The 19,226-nt window shown below is 42.8% G+C and overlaps 1 protein-coding gene across 7 annotated transcripts in view; it reads right to left on the reverse strand.

The window, feature by feature from the left end:
- Positions 1–18,403, reverse strand: part of DYRK1A (dual specificity tyrosine phosphorylation regulated kinase 1A) — a 143,522-nt gene extending 125,119 nt beyond the window's left edge. For 2 of the 7 annotated variants that reach the window (XM_082394571.1, XM_082394577.1), the window contains exons 1-2: positions 15,553–16,388; positions 11,540–11,583 (exon numbers count right to left, since the gene is read on the reverse strand). The gene's annotated coding sequence lies outside the window, so the exon portion shown is untranslated. Of the gene's footprint in view, positions 1–11,539; positions 11,584–15,552; positions 16,389–17,013 lie in introns of those variants that run through there. The other 5 variants (XM_082394573.1, XM_082394578.1, XM_082394581.1 and 2 more) reach the window with 4 other exon arrangements.
- Between the last annotated feature and the right edge of the window lie 823 nt (positions 18,404–19,226).

Below are 19,226 nucleotides of genomic sequence, written 5' to 3' on the forward strand. Positions count from 1 at the left end.
TAACTTGACCAGAGCCCTCAGAGACCCAGCTAATTAAGCTAAGCTGTGCTCAGACATCTGACCTACAGAAACTGTGAGGCCATAAATGTACTTGTTTTTAAGTTTCTAACTTTACGGTAATATTGTTACATATCAAGAAATAACAAACACGCTGTTACACAATAAAGTTTTTCTGCCATATCCTGGTGCTTTGCTGAAATAATGATTTGCAACTACTCTTAACTACACATCAAGCCAACTTCAGGTAGCAGTCACAATTGCTCTTTTTAAGCAAAACTCATGTACCAAGATGTCAACATTAACCACAATCTGACCCTGTGTTTTATTTGTATTTTTTATTGAGATACATTTGACATAAAATATTAGTTTTAGATGTACAACACAGTGATTTGACATTTGACTCTGCATTTTATTGTAGCCATTTTTTAATAACTTTGCCTGCTAATTCCATTGTCTCTATCATTTCTGTTTCTCCTGAGTTTTCTCTTCTGTCTTCAAACTCACTAATCTTCTCTTCTGCCATGTCTAATCTGCCATTAATGCCATCCTGTATATTTTTCATTCCACACATTAGTTTTCACCTCTAAAAGTTTTATTTGGATCTTTTTATACCTTTCATAATTTCTAACTTTTTAAACATATGGAATACAGTAACTGCTTTCATGTCCTTACCTGTTAATTCTAACATGTCAGTTCTAGGTTGGTTTCAATTTACTGATATCCTAATTATAAGTCACATTAACCTACGTCTTCACACGTCTAGTAATTTTTGATTGGATGCTAGACATTTTACACTGTTGAGTGTTGGGTTTCTTTACGTTTCTTTAAAGACTATTGGCCTTTGCAATGACTGGCAATTACATTACTTTCAAATTACAGGTGACCCTTGAACAACAGAGGGGTTAGAGGTGCTGACCCCCCCACACAGTCAAATCTCCAAGTATAAATTCACAGCCAGTCATCCATATCTGCAGTTCTGCGTCCATGGATTCAGCCAACTGCAAATCATGTAGTACTGGAGTACTGAAAAAAATCCACGTATTAAGTGGACCTGCACAGTTCAAACCGTGTTGTTCAAGTGTCAATTGTAGTTTGCCCCTTTTAAGGCGTGTTTCTAAGATTTTTTTCAAACATATCTAGAGTAACCTTTATTTTAGGACTAGTTTAGCCCCATTAAGACATGACCCTTTTGGATTCTCAATCAACACAGCATATAATGAGATCTTTCTACTTTGGCTATAAAGTACTCAAATATTTTCCAGCCCTGGGTGAGCTCAGAAAATTGTTCTGCTTACAGCTTCCCAGTGGATTCCTTCCCCAGAAATGTTTCCTTCATGAAACTGTACCCTACACATGCACCACAGATTGGCATTCAGTCAACATTTAAGGGGACCACTAAGAAGATTTATGGAACTCTTTCTCTGCATAACTCTCAGCGTAAGTCCCTTCTTTCCAGAACTCTGCTCCTCAAATCAGAACCATTCTGGCCTCCCCCAACCCCAATCTTTCTTTCCTCAACTCACTGGCTTTTTTGGGGATCTCCTTCCCCGCACTGAGATCTGCCTCCAGGCAGAAAGCTGCACCATCACAGGACCTCCTCGTTTGTTTCCCATCTGTTAGGGAATGTGGTTCCGCACTGCCTATTGTTTAATATCTGAAAACAGTTGTTCCATGTATTTTGTCCAGTTTCCTAGCTGTTTATGGTGGGAGGGTAAATTCAGAATGTTACTGTCCCACAGTCAAAAACAGAAGTCATGACTCCTGACAACAATTTTAAAGTAAATGTTTTATAAGATACAACTCCTAAACATACACACACACATCATTATCACATTATCCTGTCTTTATTTTTATCATGATATGTACATGATATGTATCACTCTTGGTCAATTATGTTACTTGCTTTCTTGCTTATTCTACATTTCACAATAGAACGTAAGCTCTGTGAGTACAGGGATCTTACCTACACTGTCACTCCTGTATCTCCAACACCTAGAACATATCCTGGCCTAGAAAAGGCACTCAAATTCAGCAAATGCATTAAATCAATAAGCAAAGTGTTTTACGAGTATTTCACTTAATATGTATTGTGTGAACTCTTCTACTTAGTAAATTCTAATCTAGATACAGATAACCCTGACCATAGAGAGTTCCTTAGAATTGTCTATTGTCGTAATTACCAACATCTGAGTAAAGGTTTTTAGTTGCAAACAAAAGAAACTAACTCTAGCTTTGTTGAAACTGTAAAGGAAGTTATTAAAGTGTATTAGGCAACTCACAGAAAACCCCAGGAGGGCCAGGCTGGAAGGCTACATAACCAAGAACACCGAAAATTCAAACCACAGATCTGGTCCAGTGGAGACAACACAGGATTCGGTCCCTGTGATTTGTAGAGATACCACTGACCCTGGAACTAAATGCTACAACTGGATCTGTCACTGACTGCCTCCAGAAGAGCCGCAGCTGCCATCCCCCTTGCACTGCAGAACACAGACTTTGCAAAGTGCCTGCTTCTGCAAATCACTGGCTTCTGAGGTAGAGGAATGGAGGTCCCAGGTCATATGATTGCATCCTAACCCCAAAAAAATGCAGAGAAAGTGAGCAACTGGCTTTCATAATGGAAGACATCTACCTCCCACCAAGATTCTTAAGGTAAAGAATTCCCCAAACATAGAAAGCTATTAGATGTTCTGGTTAATTATCTGAAAGACTAATGAACCAGTAGCACAAAGCATCAATCCCAGCATACCAGAACTTTTATCTATTTCTTCAATTAATGGGTTATAGAAGCTCTATGTTCCTTTTTCTTTTCTATCTGAATGTTTAACTTTAGGGCCTGTAACTGTTCACTGGGTTTTTTATTATCTGGAAGCAGCATAAGCAATCTACTATGATTAACCTTAAGCAAATTTACTTCCCTGCATCTCAGTTTTCTAACTTATAAACAGATACTATCCACCAACTTCTAGGGCTGCTGATAATATTAAAATAACTAATAATGAATATGTAGAGTCTGGCCCATAGCAGGCAATCAATATTAGCATTATTTAATAATGTTACCATTATTAGTTTATTTTTTAACAAGAGAAACTCACTGATTTACATGAACATCTCTTTTTTAAAAAGAATCTGCCAATGCCAACAAGCTGAAGATCCCAGTTTCTATTTTACATTGGTATTATAAATGTTATCCCCCTTAGCCCCTTTGTTATCAGAGATGAAGCAACAATAAAGTAGTCTAACATGTTGCCACCAGAGCTAAGTTCAAGGACTACATAAACAGATGGACAAATGGACAGCTGGATGATGGAAGCATCAAGCCACGTCTCCTTTAGGGTTCTCTACAGCGAACTCCAACCACACTGAAGGGCTTCATGGCCATGAACGGGACCACGTATGTCCACCTAACTCACAACTACGTCCCAAGGGCCTGGCAAGGGGCCAGGCAAAGAGCCAAAAAATGAAATCTGAATATTTGCTTTTCTAAATATTTACTACAGAAACTAGTCCCTGAGAAAGGTTTCAGAACTACTTTAAAACAAGTCCCTTTTAAGCTTTTAAAAAGATCATTCACCTGACAAGATCAAAAGCTTCAGTAATTTTCTAACTACAAGACTCAATTCTTTTGAAAATCCATCTGTACAACGAACTTTCCCTCAATCATTCTTCTTGTTCTGTTGTCCAAATGTGAAGAAAAAGTAACGCCAAAACGCATCCAAACCACTTTCTTCACTTTTTTTTTTTTTTTGGGCTGCATTGGGTCTTCATTGCTGTGCACGGGCTTTCTCTAGTGGTGGCGAGCGGGGGCTACTCTTCATTGCAGCGCACGGGCTTCTCATTGCGGCAGCTTCACTTGTTGCAGAGCATGAAGCCTCAGTAGTTGTGGCACATGGGCTCAGTAGTTGTGGCTTGTGGGCTCTAGAACGCAGGCTCAGTAGTTGTGGCACACGGGCTTAGGTGCTCTGCGGCACGTGGGACCTTCCCGGATCAGGGATCGAACCCATGTCCCCTGCACTGGCAGGTGGATTCTTAACCACTGCACCACCAGGGAAGTCCCTTCTATCACTTTTTAAATGACGCCAAAGCTAGAGCTTATTTTAAATGTGAACCCGAGAGCTACTGCAAATGCTGGATTGACATTCCAGATATAACTGTTGAATGAAACTCACTTTGTTGGCTAAAAATCATAAAGAACATCCAGCCTGATTCCCTCCACAATTTAAAACCATTCCAAATGAAACTAAGAACTGTATCTATTTCAATAAACTAATAAAATCATGTACTCCTTTAATAGAGAAGGCACAATCTTTCAACTCCGTAATACCAACACTGAACTTCTAACAACTAGTAGGTATTTCATATGCACTTATTAAATTAATCCATGAATAAATAACTTTGTCTTTTTACTGGTTACACAGAGTTTTCCAAGCTTATCTTTAAAAAGACAGGATTCACCTTTTTCTTCTTCTTCAAGGCTCCCATATTCCCTGTCTAACTCTTACTCCAAATGTACATTCCCCTTATGTAATCATTTGGTCCTTGAGACCAACTAGTAAAGACCAAAACGTAGTTCACTGATGCATTCAACAAATGTTTACTTGGTACCACACGCCAAACACTTGCTGATCTCTTAGAATGCAAGGGGGAGCAAAACACCACTGCTCCTGCTCTCTGGAGGGTACTAATAAAACAAGCACTAAAAAAATTACCACCTGTGATAAGCATTGTGAAAGGAAAGTACAGGGAGACATGAGACATTAAAAAAGAAGAGGTGACTAGGACAGGGGTCTGCTTTCCCTGACAAAGTAATATCTGAACTGAAAATGAAGGAGGAAAAGAAGTTAACTAAAAGAAAGAAGGGATGATGGCTGGCCCAGGAAGCAGACATGCAAAGACATGGGAGACAAGACGGCTTAAGTCAGCTGGAGCCAGATCATCCAGGTAGGGAGTGCTATGACTAGTCTAGTCTTTCCCCTAGAAGTCACAATAAATCATTAAAGAGGTTTTTTGTTTTTTTTTTAAAGAACTGAGAATTCCTGTTCATCCATTTGTTCAAGTCTCTCCATTTCTATCCATTCTATTGAATTTTATTCCTTGACCTTCCCTATATGCCCACATCCTTTACTTCACATGTCCGTATCTTTATCTTATTCAGCAAACAGCCTTCTTCCAAACGTCTCCCATGAATCCTAAGACTTCTGTCTTCAACTTCCTCCCTTTGCAGAGCTGACTCCGGTACCGCTGAGTAGCTGTGGGCCTTCAGGCCAATCCTTAGGTAAATTCACCTAGCATTACTGACATTCTGAACTGTACCACACAACCACTACAGGGAAATTCAAAAATTGAAATTAGATGGCAAAATATGCTGAGATCCTAATAATTTTCTTACCATTGCTCTTTTGGAAAACTTCAATGAAACAGTCTTTTGTACCATAGTAATGTCTCTCAAAAATAAATGTGTTTGATGTAAAGGTGAAGTAAAACACACCACTGTGATGACAGCTGTTCTTTTTCAAGGGGAAACGATCAAATCAGAACAAATTTCTCAGCAGACAGTATTTGTCTTAGAGACAGCAGTCCTACTTATATCCAAATAAACTTTAACCTAAAACTAACTGTCAAAGGGGCTCTTAAAAGGAGACAAAAATTTTGACCTTCAAAAAGCAACATCAAACATTACTCAATTTCATAGACTGTGTTCCCTTTAATGAAAATTCACGTGTACTCTAGACTGCGTCCTTAAAGCCTACTCTGGATTAGGAGCAGGCTATTAAAGATCCCCCGCTACAACTAACTTCCATGATGGCACATACGGCGAGGGTTTTATTTCAGCATTGATTCCCAGGCCCTAGTGCCATGTTTGGCACTAGTAGGTACTCAATAAATAGCTCTATCTGCCTCACAAGATAAATGCTTTTTAGATGATTGGTCTCCCAATAACAACATATGTGAACATAAACAATAAATATGGTATTTTTCAGGAAAATATTAAGACACTCAGAATAAATTAAACTCTCACATGTTTAACTACTCTATACTTTTCAAACCATGAACTGTGATACAACCTTTCCCTTTCCAGAATCACAGCTTCTAACACTGCCTTCTCCCACTGCCCCATTTTTTAGCTCATTTTTAATGGTGCTATAAATTATTTCCACCTGTCACTAATGGAAGGTTTGAACTACAATAATAATTCTATCTTCTGTTCTTCCACAGTTCCTTCAGGAGCTTACTAGGAAATATTCTCAACTGTCCCATTAAGCCAGTCATTCGACTCCTTATGACCTTTACTATACTGCCACCAAAGCTGAATTCTCTCCTTTCTATCTCCAAAACCTGGGTCACATTGCTATTTGAATCCAGAAATATTCACTTTGTTCTGTTGAAAATTAAATAATTAAGAACTCAAGATGTTCCTAACTTGGCTCTCCCTCTGTCTTGTTTTTCCCTCTCTTATTCCTCATGCCTGTACACCTAGAATGAGCCTTTCAAAAGGCTGTCATCTCCCTAACTCATGGATCTGCCATCATCGCCCTGATGAAAAACCTTCAACTGCCCCAAATTCAAATTCCTTTTAAGACCCATTAACTCTCATTTCTCACTGCAATTGTTCCTATCCCTCCCCCAACATAACACACACACACACACACACACACACACACACACACACGCTCTTATACTCCAGGCACACCCACCACAGGTGCCTATATGACTTCTTCCAGCCGACTGTCACTTCCCCAGGTTCTACTGTAAAAAGCCCATCCATTCTTCGAGACCAAGCTCCCATCCCTCCTCCTCCACAAGGCATGCTCAAATCCCCAGATCTGTCTGACTTCCCCGTGTTCTTCTAGTTAGTTCTCTGTATGGCAATACCTCTAATTGTTAGCAGCCATGGTCTTACCTGTGCTAATTTTGCCTGTATACACACAACTATCTCAACACTAACAGCACAGGTCACCAAACCTTATTCACTTTTGTAGTCAAAGTTTCTACCACCGTAATTCACATATCTTATACAGAGGACAGGCAAATGTTTCCTCAGTTGAAGAGGAACAAGAATCCCCTTTTACAATTTATCCAAGCATTTACAATTATAAGCATTTACAATTTATTTATAAGCATTTACAATTTATCAAAACAGTTTTTCATTCAACAGAATAAATAAATACAGGAAAATCACAGAACAATTTTAACTAAACAACAAAGAACGAATACTTTGTTATTTAAAGTACAAGACTTACAGTACAATGTAAGATGCTCAAATTCACTCATAAAGAAATGCAAATTCAAACAACTAGACTTCACTATTCACCTATTAAACTGACAAAGATTTAAAACTTCGATAACACCAGTGTTGGTGAGATTTGGAAAACTATACACTCTCAGACACTGCTGATGAAGTATGAATTGGTGCTACTTCTTGGAAAACAATTTGGCAATATACATATTCAAATGTGCACATACCTGGTGAACCAGCAATTTCCCTTATAAATATATACTCTCTGGCTAACGCTCACAGGAAAGTTACATGTACAAGGATGTACACTGCAGCGTTGTTTGAAAATAGCAAAAATAGGGAAAAAATATTTAAATGCTCTTTAATGGAGACTGACTCAATTGTGCTGCATCCATAACATGGAACACTTCCCATCCGTTAAAAAAACAGGGAAACTCTACCACCTGATGTGGGAATATTTCTAAGATGATCAAGAAGCTTAAGTTGCAAAACTGTGTGTTTAGCATGATCCCATTTGCTTTTGATTTTAAGTACACAGAGTGGATATACACACACACACACAATGTCACACTAAAAAAAATCAGGATCGCACTAAATATACAGCTTTGTAACAGACGTGTATATACTAAATGTTTACATATACAGTTGTACATTTGTATGTATAGAACATTTCTAGTAGGAAAAACTAAATAGCTATTACTTATGGAGCACAGGGGGGTGGGGGGTGGGGGGTGACACCATTCTACCGGGCTGGATCTTTTTTTTTTTTAATCGTGAAAATACATAACTTGTTGATTGTTATGAATTAAAATTCTCTAGATCAAAGTGATACCTTTTATGTCTGATATAAGACTGCTCAAATAGGAGCCCTAAACAGATGAAAAAACACTAAGAAAAAGAGAACACTCCTACTCCAATGACTCCATATTCCATCAAGCCCAGTGGTCCTCAGCAAAATTATCCACAGTCCCATTACGGACACTCTTAGCAACAGAAGGCCAGCAAGTGCCAGTCTAACGCTACCAACCTCCAGCCACCAGAGGAGCCTCCATGAACCCTTCCAGGACTGCACCACAAGCAGACATTTCTCAAACATGCCCTTCATTTTCCTTGGGCAAGGGCACATGTGCCCTACCCTTCCCTCCCCGTCCCAAAAAGCTCTCTTATTAGTGCAGGTGCTACTCTCCAATGTTTACAATGACAGCCAGCTAAATGATAAAAATAAAGTGTTAACCTGATAACAGATAAAGGATATTCGTCTGGGAATATTTCCACTTTAAATTAGGGAATCCAGCTCTTACCTTAATCTAAAGGAATGAATTCAACAGTGAGAACTGCAAGCAAACCAGAAGAAAAGGAAAGTAATAATTTGAGGACATGACCTCCCTTTGTTCCTTCTAAACATGCCAGGTCAAAACCTACCTGTCATCTACCCCTAACGCTGGAGATACACTACCCTACCCACTACAGCACCGACACTAACTATACCTGATTTAAAACCTCAACTTCCCACCTTTAAATACTTATTTGACCAACTCAGGCTATTCTTCTAAGAGGCTAAGAAGACAGGTAAGTGAGCCAACCATTCACTACCAATGAGCTCACACATAAATAGCAACATATTTGAAAACAACAGATCTTCCTATAAAATCAAAAATGCAGTTGTACTCTATTCTCTGTCCCCTCTTCTGTAGAAAGAACAAAGAACCAAGAGTCAGGAAAACATGTGCCAGTCCCCCAGACCTGCTTATTCTGAGGCACTGGTTAGTCATTTATTTTCTCTGCATCCCTTTCCTTCTCTAAAATGAGAGACGAACTATGTCAATGTTTCTCAAAATGCTTCTACTGCATCAGGATTACCCGGAGTCCAAATTAAGAAAGGAGATTCTAGAGTGTCACCCATACCTACAGAAAAAGAAGTATCGGAGCTTGGGAATCCCACAACTTTGACAAGTTATCCTGAAAACTGTTTGAGACCCATTAGTTCCTCAGGTCTCTACTTGACCTAATTATACGCTAGTTCAAAGAATCCTAGACCTTCCTCTTTCGTCAAACCCATGAAATAAAGAGGAAGATACTGGACAGTAAATGTTTAAATATCACTGCTATCATCCTCCTTGGAACTTCAGTGATTCAAACATTTACTGAAAACCTAACAAGATATTGCGATACTAAATCACAATATCCTAGTATTGCTTGCTGAGGATGTGAGCACAAATACACACAAAACGGTCAAGGGGACTGCTAAAACTAAATCCAAGAGCTTAGATTTCAAATACTGTTTACTGCAATAGTCACAGCAGTCAAGAATCATGTTTCTATCAGAAAATACCGTCAGTAAAATAATGTGACCCAAAATTCCTTCACTACTAGTAGTTACAATTTTTGTAATCTGACTACACATGTATATATTCTATATACTATGTACTGATGGTCTATTTCAATTTGTACACCATAGTTCAAAAGAGTAATGAGCAAATATGGAATATAAACTTATTAATTAGTGCAATAAGTTGTTTTTTCAAAGTTCATTTCTGTAAGTTTCTCCCAAAACATTTGAAAGTGTGACAGGCAATGTTTCATAATCCCCTCCCATTCTCTTCTTTCAGTAGAAACAGATTTTCAGCCAAACAGCCACCTACTGAAGACCAACATATCCCAGCCTCCTTTGCAGCTACATGCGGCCACCTAAGTTCTGACCAATGGGTGTGAACAAAAGTCCCATATGCAACTTCCAGGTCTGTCTTTAAAGAGGGGGTGTTCTCTCCCCACATCCTGTTCCTGGACTGTGCATGTGGAGGGGAGCTGTCCTCAACTGTATAGGAATGGTGCCCCTTAAGCACAGGAAAGCAAGTCAGAAGGAACCAAGCTCCCCTACATCTTGGAGCCACCACATCAGCCTTAGACTACTTGCATGAGAGAGAAGTAAACTCCTTGTTTAAGCCACTGTATTTAGTCCGAACATAGGTCCAATCTTGTGCTCTAACTAATGCATATAGAAAGATTAAGTTACTAATAAATATTACAAAACAGCTACTTACCAACTCAGTAAGGCTGAAACTCTAATTATAAATTCTTGGGTAATCTCACTACTGAAATTATTGCTACTGTACCAACTTACATTTATATAACATTTTACACTTTTTGCAGAACACCACATTACAGTACCTCATTTCACATTCTCAAAATCCTGGGCAAGGCAGCGGGTGCTCTGCACATTTGGACACAGGACACTAAAGCTCGGAAGCTACTTTGCCCAAGGTTGCACAACTAAGGAGTGGTGCTCAGGCAGGATTTGGCACACAGGTTCCTCATTCCATCGTCCCATGTACATGTACATTTAGCTACACCTGTTATGTGCCAGGCACTGGAGTTACAGAATTATTCCTGTCCAGATGGACCTTACAGGTTAGTGGAGAGAGGGAGAGACAGACAGTAAATGAGTAAGTGTACTTATGCGTACATATGAATAACTGTATAGCAACTTTTAGTAATGGCTGTCAAAAAAAGCAGAGTCTGTAAGAATGCATGGCCAAGGAATCTTACTTAGACTGGGGTTTAGAGGAAGGCCTCTGAAGAAGTAGCATTTATGCTGCGACCATAAGGATGAGTATCAATGAAGAAGAGGAAAAGAGGGAGAAAGCTATTAAAAAATGTATGTGTGCTATCTCAGTCTTCACAAGAACCCCATGGTAAGTACCATCAACCCCATTTTACAGATGAAGAAACTGATACTTAGCAAAATCACTGTGCCTTAAGTCCACACTGCCAGTGAGTGGCAGGACCTGAGATTCCAGACCTGCCTGACTCAGGAGGCTCTGCCTGGCACCATCTCACAGGCCAATACTCTCTCCACAGTTATGCTTCTTCAACTGCTATCTCTAACTTGCTATCAAGCAGATTGTGGATAGATGTCACAATTTCAGCATCTTCTTACCCAAATGCATGTGCTAAAATGCCAACCTTAACCACAAATATCCATAAAACTTAAAAAAATAATAAACTCTTTCCAGTCGAAATTTTATATACTTAGAGAAATAATGGGATTATTTAATGAACAGGTATGTTATTTAAAATAGAGGTGATGCTGAAACCAGTTTCATTCCATGTTAAACCAGTTCACTAAGCCCCTCTCCACAAAATCAATTTGAACAAGCAATTCAATTATGGTGAGATAAAACTAAAAATAATTCATCAAGAGTAAAGATACATTTTAAACTATTATGCACTATATATCAGATATGGGCACATGTCCATCAAACAAACAAAACTTTAACAGTATTACAAACTTTTAAAAGTCACCTTCTAGAAGAGAGGATACATAGCTCTGGGAGAAGAATCAATTGCTGAAAAGACAAAATGGTTCTGTATTAGCAAAAAGTATGCCTACAAGGAACCACATTATCTTAGATGTTCAATGTACCACAAGTTATCTCCAATAAAGAATTTTAACTCGTTATACAACTCTGGAAGTAGGATTTCAAAGCAAAACCATAACTTTTTAAAAACATTTAGCTGGTTTATACAATGCAATATTACCAAGTCATTTTGTTTTCATATACCAAAAAATGAAACTAAGGCTGCCTGTAGCCACTAGGTTAGGAAACAAGACTTGTCTCTAATTGCCTAATATGAGCCTTAAATTAATTACTTTAGTCACGTGAAGTCATCATTTCACTTTCACATAACCAATGATAAACTCCACAGCTCTAGCTTAACATTATAGCATTGACATAAGACAAGATTTCAAATGATTTCTTTATTTAGAGGCAACTGGGGAGAAATTTTAGGTAGTTTAAAATAATTTGATGATTTTTCCAAGTAATTAACCACAAATTTTAACCTCCTCCCCCCAAATTTTTAATCCAAAACTGTGCACGCCTTGGGTTATGAATTACTATAATTTCTCTAGCCATCAAAACATTGCCCATTGTCAAAATGATATATCGTAATAAGTCTTTCAAAAAGCATAACCACTATGTATACACGTAAGGTGCTCACACAGAAGTAACAAAGTCACGCATTTCACTTTACAGGGCAAAGTGTGTTAAGTGTCAAGTTTCAGGTGATCATGTTTAATAGTTTCAAGTAATATCTTTACTTCTAAGCAGAAAATACACACAAGTATCTGGAGGTAAAACCACCAAAAAAACTCAACAGAAAATAGTGATTCTTAGCTCACAGTTTAAATTACTGATAGTAATACAACAAAATTCTAAGACTACTGAAATTCTGGGAGAGAAAAAGCAAGTTCTTTATAAAGACTCTGGAAGTTTGGGGGTTCTGCTGGATTTAGATAAAGTTTTTCTCGGTGGGGGGATAAAAAGAGAAACTGCTTGCGGGTGGGGGTGGGCGTGTAGGAAATGTGAAAGTTCTTTGAGACAAGAGAAAAGTGAATGTTAAAGCAAAGAAAATTTGACACACACCTTACCACAAATAAAGTCACAAATGAAGCCCCCTCTTCTATTAAGCTTATTTTTAGATCATGTAGAAGGCAATTAATTCCCTTCTCACTCATAATAAAGTTACTTCTATTCAAGTTTTCTCCCCATGACTAGATAGTTGCCAAGCATAAACATGCATGTGAAAATATCCCTGGGCATTCTAAACTTCTAAGCTTTTTTTTGTTTTGTTTCCAAGTAGTACCCAAGATTCAATACAAATTAGCATCTTCTTTCTTTGTATAGTTTCAAAACAAAACATATGCCAAAGGTCACTCTCACCACCTATTATAACAAGTTATCTTAAATTTGGTTTCACGGGGATTTGTAGCTCTACAAAAACCTATGTAAATTCTTTAAATACCAGTTGTTGCACTTACCACACTCCCCACGGCAACATCTCTAAGTCATACACACAAAAAAATCTGCATAAATGAAACTAAGGGGCAGACATCAGACAATATTCTAGAGGAGGAAAAAATTCTAAGCCAGGTTTTTTTTTAACATCTACATTCCCAAACAAGACACTGCATTACAATGAAACATCTTCATTTGTTTTGAATGTTAGTGCCCTTAAAAGAGGCTGGATTAACTCAATTTTCGAATCCCCAGGACACAGTAACTATGTATGTTTGTTAAGTTTCCATTAAGTCCCACCAAAAAGTCTTTAAAAGAAATGTAAGAAACGATCTTAAATCTAAATTCCATATTCCAAACAAAAACAAAGATCTCACTAGATCACTTAGTCCATCTCCCACCCCTACCAATAAGGACCATCCACTCACTTAATTCTATTCAAATCCATAATCTTTTTTAGATTTCAAAGGAGTGAGTCTTCACCTTACAGACACAGGAGTGACCCTTCCTTCCAGGATAAATAACTTCTGAGCTTACGCTTCTTATGAACTTTTTATACTCAGTTTTACATTACAACTTGCTGTAGACATTGACAGGACTCAACTTTTTGGCAAGGTTTGAAGTCTAAATGAATTTGGACAGCCACCATAAACATCACTGTTATTCCAAGGCAAATCCTCCAAAAGCACTGGGGTACTTTAAGTGTAAGTCATATGTATACTAAAAATCTTAATATAACTGAGTGAACTTTTTTCATAACTGCAGTCTCTTTGAAACTATCTTCTTCCATTTAAAATCTTAGCACCTGAAATTTTAATTCTCTTTCCACATTTACACTCTAGCTGAAAAAAATATTCTCGTAACTAATCAAGATATGAGAAGTTTACAAAACAAAAGCTAAAGGTAATTCCACTGAATTATGAAAACGCCCCCAAAATCAAAATATTAAATATATCCACTCTTAAATACTTTGTATATGTAAAGTGTAATGGATCACAGAGAAAATCTTAAGTATTCAAAGATAAAAAATTACTAAAAATAACTTTGCACAAAACTTTCTTATGACTCATCAATACTTACATGACTATAATTAAATTTAAGTGTGAACAAAACGCACTGAAGAATATTTTTTAATTCCTTCCATTCAAAAATTGTCTATGTAGTTTGCTTGGGAGCAGGGGAGAAGCTGACAAGTTAGTTTCATTCAGAGGCCCTCACCTCAACCTTTCCTTTCCTCTTCCGCAAACTACAAAGTTAATTCCATGCAAAACACTATACGCGGACAGAAGCTCTAGGTTAGAACCCTGAGTCATTACACACAGATCGCTCCAAAATCTGCCAATATTTATAATAATGAGTTATACCCTAGCGATTAAGAGCCCAGGCTGGCTACAGACTCCTGGTCCCAGCTGTATGACCTTGGATGAGTCACCGCTCAATTTCCTCATCTGTGAAATGGGTAACAGTTCCTACCGGGAGAATAAGCGACTTAATTAACACACGTAAGGCCCTGAAGAAAAGTGCCTGGCACTAGTCGTCCTAATCTTTAAATCAGTGTGAAAACAATGTTACAAGGTGTATATTCTGACAACTTGGGCGGAATTCGAGAACCAAATGGTGCTGGCATTCAAGTACTGCACCTAGATTACAAGATTCACATCATCCAAGGGTTGGACGACAGGCACAGAGAAGTGATCAGAGTCACTCACTCACTAATTCTGCCATTTTTAACTATTTCGGACCAGGGAGGGGCCTTTCGCTAAGTGTGAAGCTATTCAGCAGCTCCGGTGGCTCTAAGCGAGAGTGGATCTCTGCCTATTAACAGACTTGTGAAGTTTCGTTGCAATACCCAGGTATCAATTATAATTTACGCATCCTCAGCCACCAATTCCTCCCGCTGCTAAACAGGTCATCAGTCCACCTCGAGTGGCCGGGCTCACTTGCGCTCACTGCACAACTTCGGAGCATGCCGAGTGCCCTGGCTCCAGCACACACCCCAAAGGGCCGCGCGGGGACCGGGCTAGCGACCTTCCCCGGCGCCTAGCCCGGCAGCCAGCCCCATTTTCTTAACCCGCGCATTGTCCTTGCGGAGAACCCCGGCCGTTCCCACACTGGTGGGGACCAAGAGGAGGGACGAGGGAGGAGCTGGGGGAAGAGGATGAGGAGGAAGAGGAGGAGGAGGAGGAAGACAACCTCCTCCCCTTCGCTCGGGCGACCAGTGAAGGTCTGGCGCTTTCTCCGGCCCCCAAGCCCCGGCTCCCGGGAGGCCGCGGCCCCATCTCCCACCCTCCGCAACTTTCCCTCCGCTCGCACCCGCCTCTCCTCCGGGACCGGGCCTGTCGGGCTCCCTCCCCCGGCGGCCGGCCCCGGGCCGCGGCGCCTCCTCCTAAAATGGCAGGTCCCTCCCTCCGCCCGGCCGGCCTCGGCACGGGCCCGGCTGCAGGCCGCGGGGGGAGCCGGGCGCCGGGCCGGGCCGGGCGGGGCCGGGGCCGCGGCCGGGCCAGGCCGGACACTCACCGGGACGATGGCGGGGCGCTCGCGCCGTTCCCTCCGGTGAGTCTCTGCCTCGGGCTCTCGCCGCTGCGCTCTCGCCGCGGCCTCCGCAGCCAGCGCCGCCCCGGCCTCCTCTCTCCGCCCCCGGCGCTCCCGGCTCCGCGGCCGAGCCGCAGCCTCCTCAGTCTCTCTCCGGCTCGCGGTTCCAGCGGCGCCCGGGGCCGGGGAGGCGACAGCCCCCTCCCCGGCAAATACCGCAGTCCCCGGACCCCGACTCCCAGCGGCGGGGCCGCGAGGCCCGGCCCGGCGCGGAGGGCGGCGGCGGCGGCGAGGCCGGGCGCCGAGTCGCGGCCGCTGCCGGTGGCTTCTTCCCGAGGAGGATTTTGTAAATTTCACAAAATGGCGCGCGCTCCAAACCTGCGCAGCGAGAAGCGCCGGGGCCCGAGCGGCGGCGGCGGCGGCGGCGGCGGCTCCTCCGCCAGGAGAGCCCGAACCGCCCGCCCCCGAGTCCCCGCACAGACAGACAGACACTCACACACACTCACACACACACACGCACGCACACTCGTCCTCGCACACGCTCACGCACACACACACTCTCTCACACTCACACCGGTCCCGCCCGCTCGCCGGCGGCGGCAGCGGCACCAACAGCAGCAGCAGGAACAGCAGCAGAAGCGGCGGCGGCGGCGGCGCCCGCACCCCCCGCTCGGGGTGTCCGCTCCCTGAGCCCGTCCCGGGCCGCGATCAGCAGCAGCGACGGCAGCAGTCTCCCCGGATCCCCCCGCCGCTCTTGCCGCCGCCACCCCCGCCTCACTCCAATGGGGCTTTTTATTATTATTCGGGCGGGAAGCGAAAGGGTTTAAAAAAAAACCAACCAACAAAATGGCGACGGACCGACCCGGTCGCTATAGCAACTGTCAATCAAAACGCAAAACCCCGGCTGACGTGCTGACGTCCTCCTCCCGCCCCCCGGCCCCAAGCCGGCGGGCGGGGCCTGTTGCTCGGGCAACGGCAGATTCCGTTCCCTCCTTTCCCTCTCCCCCTCCGTCCCCAACCAACCACCCAACCCCCTCAGGTCACGTGAAGGATAAATTCGGAGTTCGGGCCCGCTACGAGTGTCAGAGGAGGGCGCGTGATTCGCTCGGGGGAGGGGAGAAGAGGGGGATGGCCGGGCCGAGGTAGGGAAGGGGAAGAGGAAGGGGGGCGAGGCGGCGGCCCGGCCTGTGCGCGAGCGCCCGCCTCTTCCCCGGCCGCCCGGCCGCGCCCCGCCCCGCTCCCGCCGCGCCCGCCGCGCCCGCCGCGCCCGCGCCGACTGCGGCCCGCAGAGCGCGCGCGGCCCCCGCGCCACCGCCCTCGGAGCCCAGAGCTTCCGCGTCGTGCGCCCGCAGCCCCGCCCGCCCCGGGGGGAGGGGGGCCGGACGCTGAGGCCGCGCGGGGACCCGGGGAACCCACCCCCCGCGCGCCCGGGCCGGGGGCTCTCACCTTCATCCCCGGGGAGCGCGCCAGCCGCGCACGTCCGCGTGTTTAAGCTGTTCTTCGAAGGGCTCGCGTGCCCCCCTCGCCGGAAAATGCCCACGGAGGCTGCGGCGGGGGGTGGGGAAGAGGCCGCCTCCGCGTTTCAGACATCTCAGGAATTCCGGACGCTTCGCCCGCATTCAGGATGCCCCTGCGGCTGACACCTTGATTAAATCCTGTCGCTCGGTCTTTGAGGCGGCCAATGCAAGCGTACAGAAATTATGGACGGAGCCATCATAAAAACTTTAGACTGTGCAGGCTCTCCCAGGCATTCCCACGGATTTCAACCCCCCTCCCGCCTTTCCGGGCACAGCCTTCCTTCCCCGTCGGAATTCCCCGAAAATTAATCGTCTTAAGCTGTTACTGTATCTTTGTCCAACTCCCTGATTTTCTTTTTCATGTACCGTCTCAGTTTCCAGATTCTAGATCCGCCCACAATTTATTAATATTCTGGCCTTGGTTTATCTTTGTTTTATCTAGACCTTCTGCCTGACTAAACATTGCGAGGTGTGCTCCCCAGGCATTAAAACCTAGGTATGCTAGTAGCCCTGCTGTGCTGGCTACTGTGTAATTAGTAGACAGCCGCTGTCTGAAATTATATTTTGTACCAAGCCTAGTAAAATGGCATTTAATGTGATGGTAAAAAGGATATTATAGATGTTATTTTACTCTTAGTCACCAGTTTATGGATTTATTTCTAAGCTTGTTTTTGCAATCTTATGATAATGTTCATATCAATTTTTTCTTAAGGTTAAACCGTTCATAAGTACAATGGCTGCAGATACAACCTTACAGGTGTAAAGAATCTTAAAAAAGAGGGGATGTATGTATATGTCTAACTGATTCACTTTGCTGTACACCTGAAACTAACACATTTTAAATCAACTATACTCCAATAAAAAAAATGTTTTTAATCTTTTAGTACAAATAAAAAGAAAAAAAAGGAAAAACAACCCCGTTATAAATACTGGTCTCTAGCCTGTGTGACTGGAGAAAAGACACTTGAGTTTTTCCAACAAATGTTTCCCTCCTACAGTTACTAGAACCTTGATATACTAAGGCAACCATTCAAATTAGCACAGGCCATGAAAGAAGCCGGACTAAACTTAAGATAAATTAGGCAAAAAGTAGGCAAATAACTTACTTCAGACTGATTCTCATGGTATCAGAAGTTACCATGCCTATCAAAAGTTCTTTTAGAGTGCCGACTTTTTCAAAATTAGTAATTCAGTTAAAGTCGACATTCAACTTGATTGTTTTGAAGGAAGTGGCGAAGAGTGTCCCTGTTGGGGTGAGAGATTGCAATCTTGACTCTGCCCAAACTTACACTTCCACCTATACAACCAACTCCTTCCTCCCTCCTGCTTCTCTTCTCCATGCTCCCACCGCCAAACCCACACCCATTCACCACAGTTTCACTTCTATCAGGACACTTAAGCATCTGCAACCTTTAACACTAAATTAAATTTGAGTCAATTTTTTATTGCTGGTGGGACTTCCCTGGTGGCGCAGTGGTTAAGAATCCGCCTGCCAATGCAGGGGACACGGGTTCAAGCCCTGGTCCGGGAAGATCCCACATGCCATGGAGCAACTAAGCCTGTGCACCGCAACTACTAAGCCTGCGCTCTAGAGCCCGCGAGCCACAACTACTGAGCCCACGTGCCGCAACTACTGAGCCCACATGCTGCAGCTACTGAAGCCCGCACGCCTAGAGCCCGTGCTCCGCAACAAGAGGAGCCACCGCAATGAGAAGCCCGCGCACCACAACCAGAGAAAGCCCTTGCGCAGCAATGAAGACCCAATGCAGCCAAAAATAAAAATAAATAAATTTATTTTAAAAAAAGTTTTATTGCTGGTAATGAAGGAAACTTGCATAAGTAATCTTCTAGATAACCTGAAAAGAATATGACAATGTCTCAAGAAACGTGCCCTTGTCTTCAGTCAAGTCCGTCTAGAAGGTTATCAGGGTGAAGCAGAATCTTGAGCTTATAGTCATGCAGTAATAGAAGGCATTGCTGGTCTTCATATGTAGAAGGCTGCACCCTTTCTCCCCTCCACCCCACCGCCACCACCATCCCTCCTCCCAGTATGACAGCCGTAAACAACATTGATCAATAAGCTGTCATGTCCAGGTTGGAATGCTGTAAAATGGTTTTATACAGGCTTCACCTAAAAAGTAA

Source organism: Balaenoptera borealis, assembly GCF_965194805.1.
Source record: "Balaenoptera borealis genome assembly, chromosome: 5".
Taxonomy (NCBI): domain Eukaryota; kingdom Metazoa; phylum Chordata; class Mammalia; order Artiodactyla; family Balaenopteridae; genus Balaenoptera; species Balaenoptera borealis.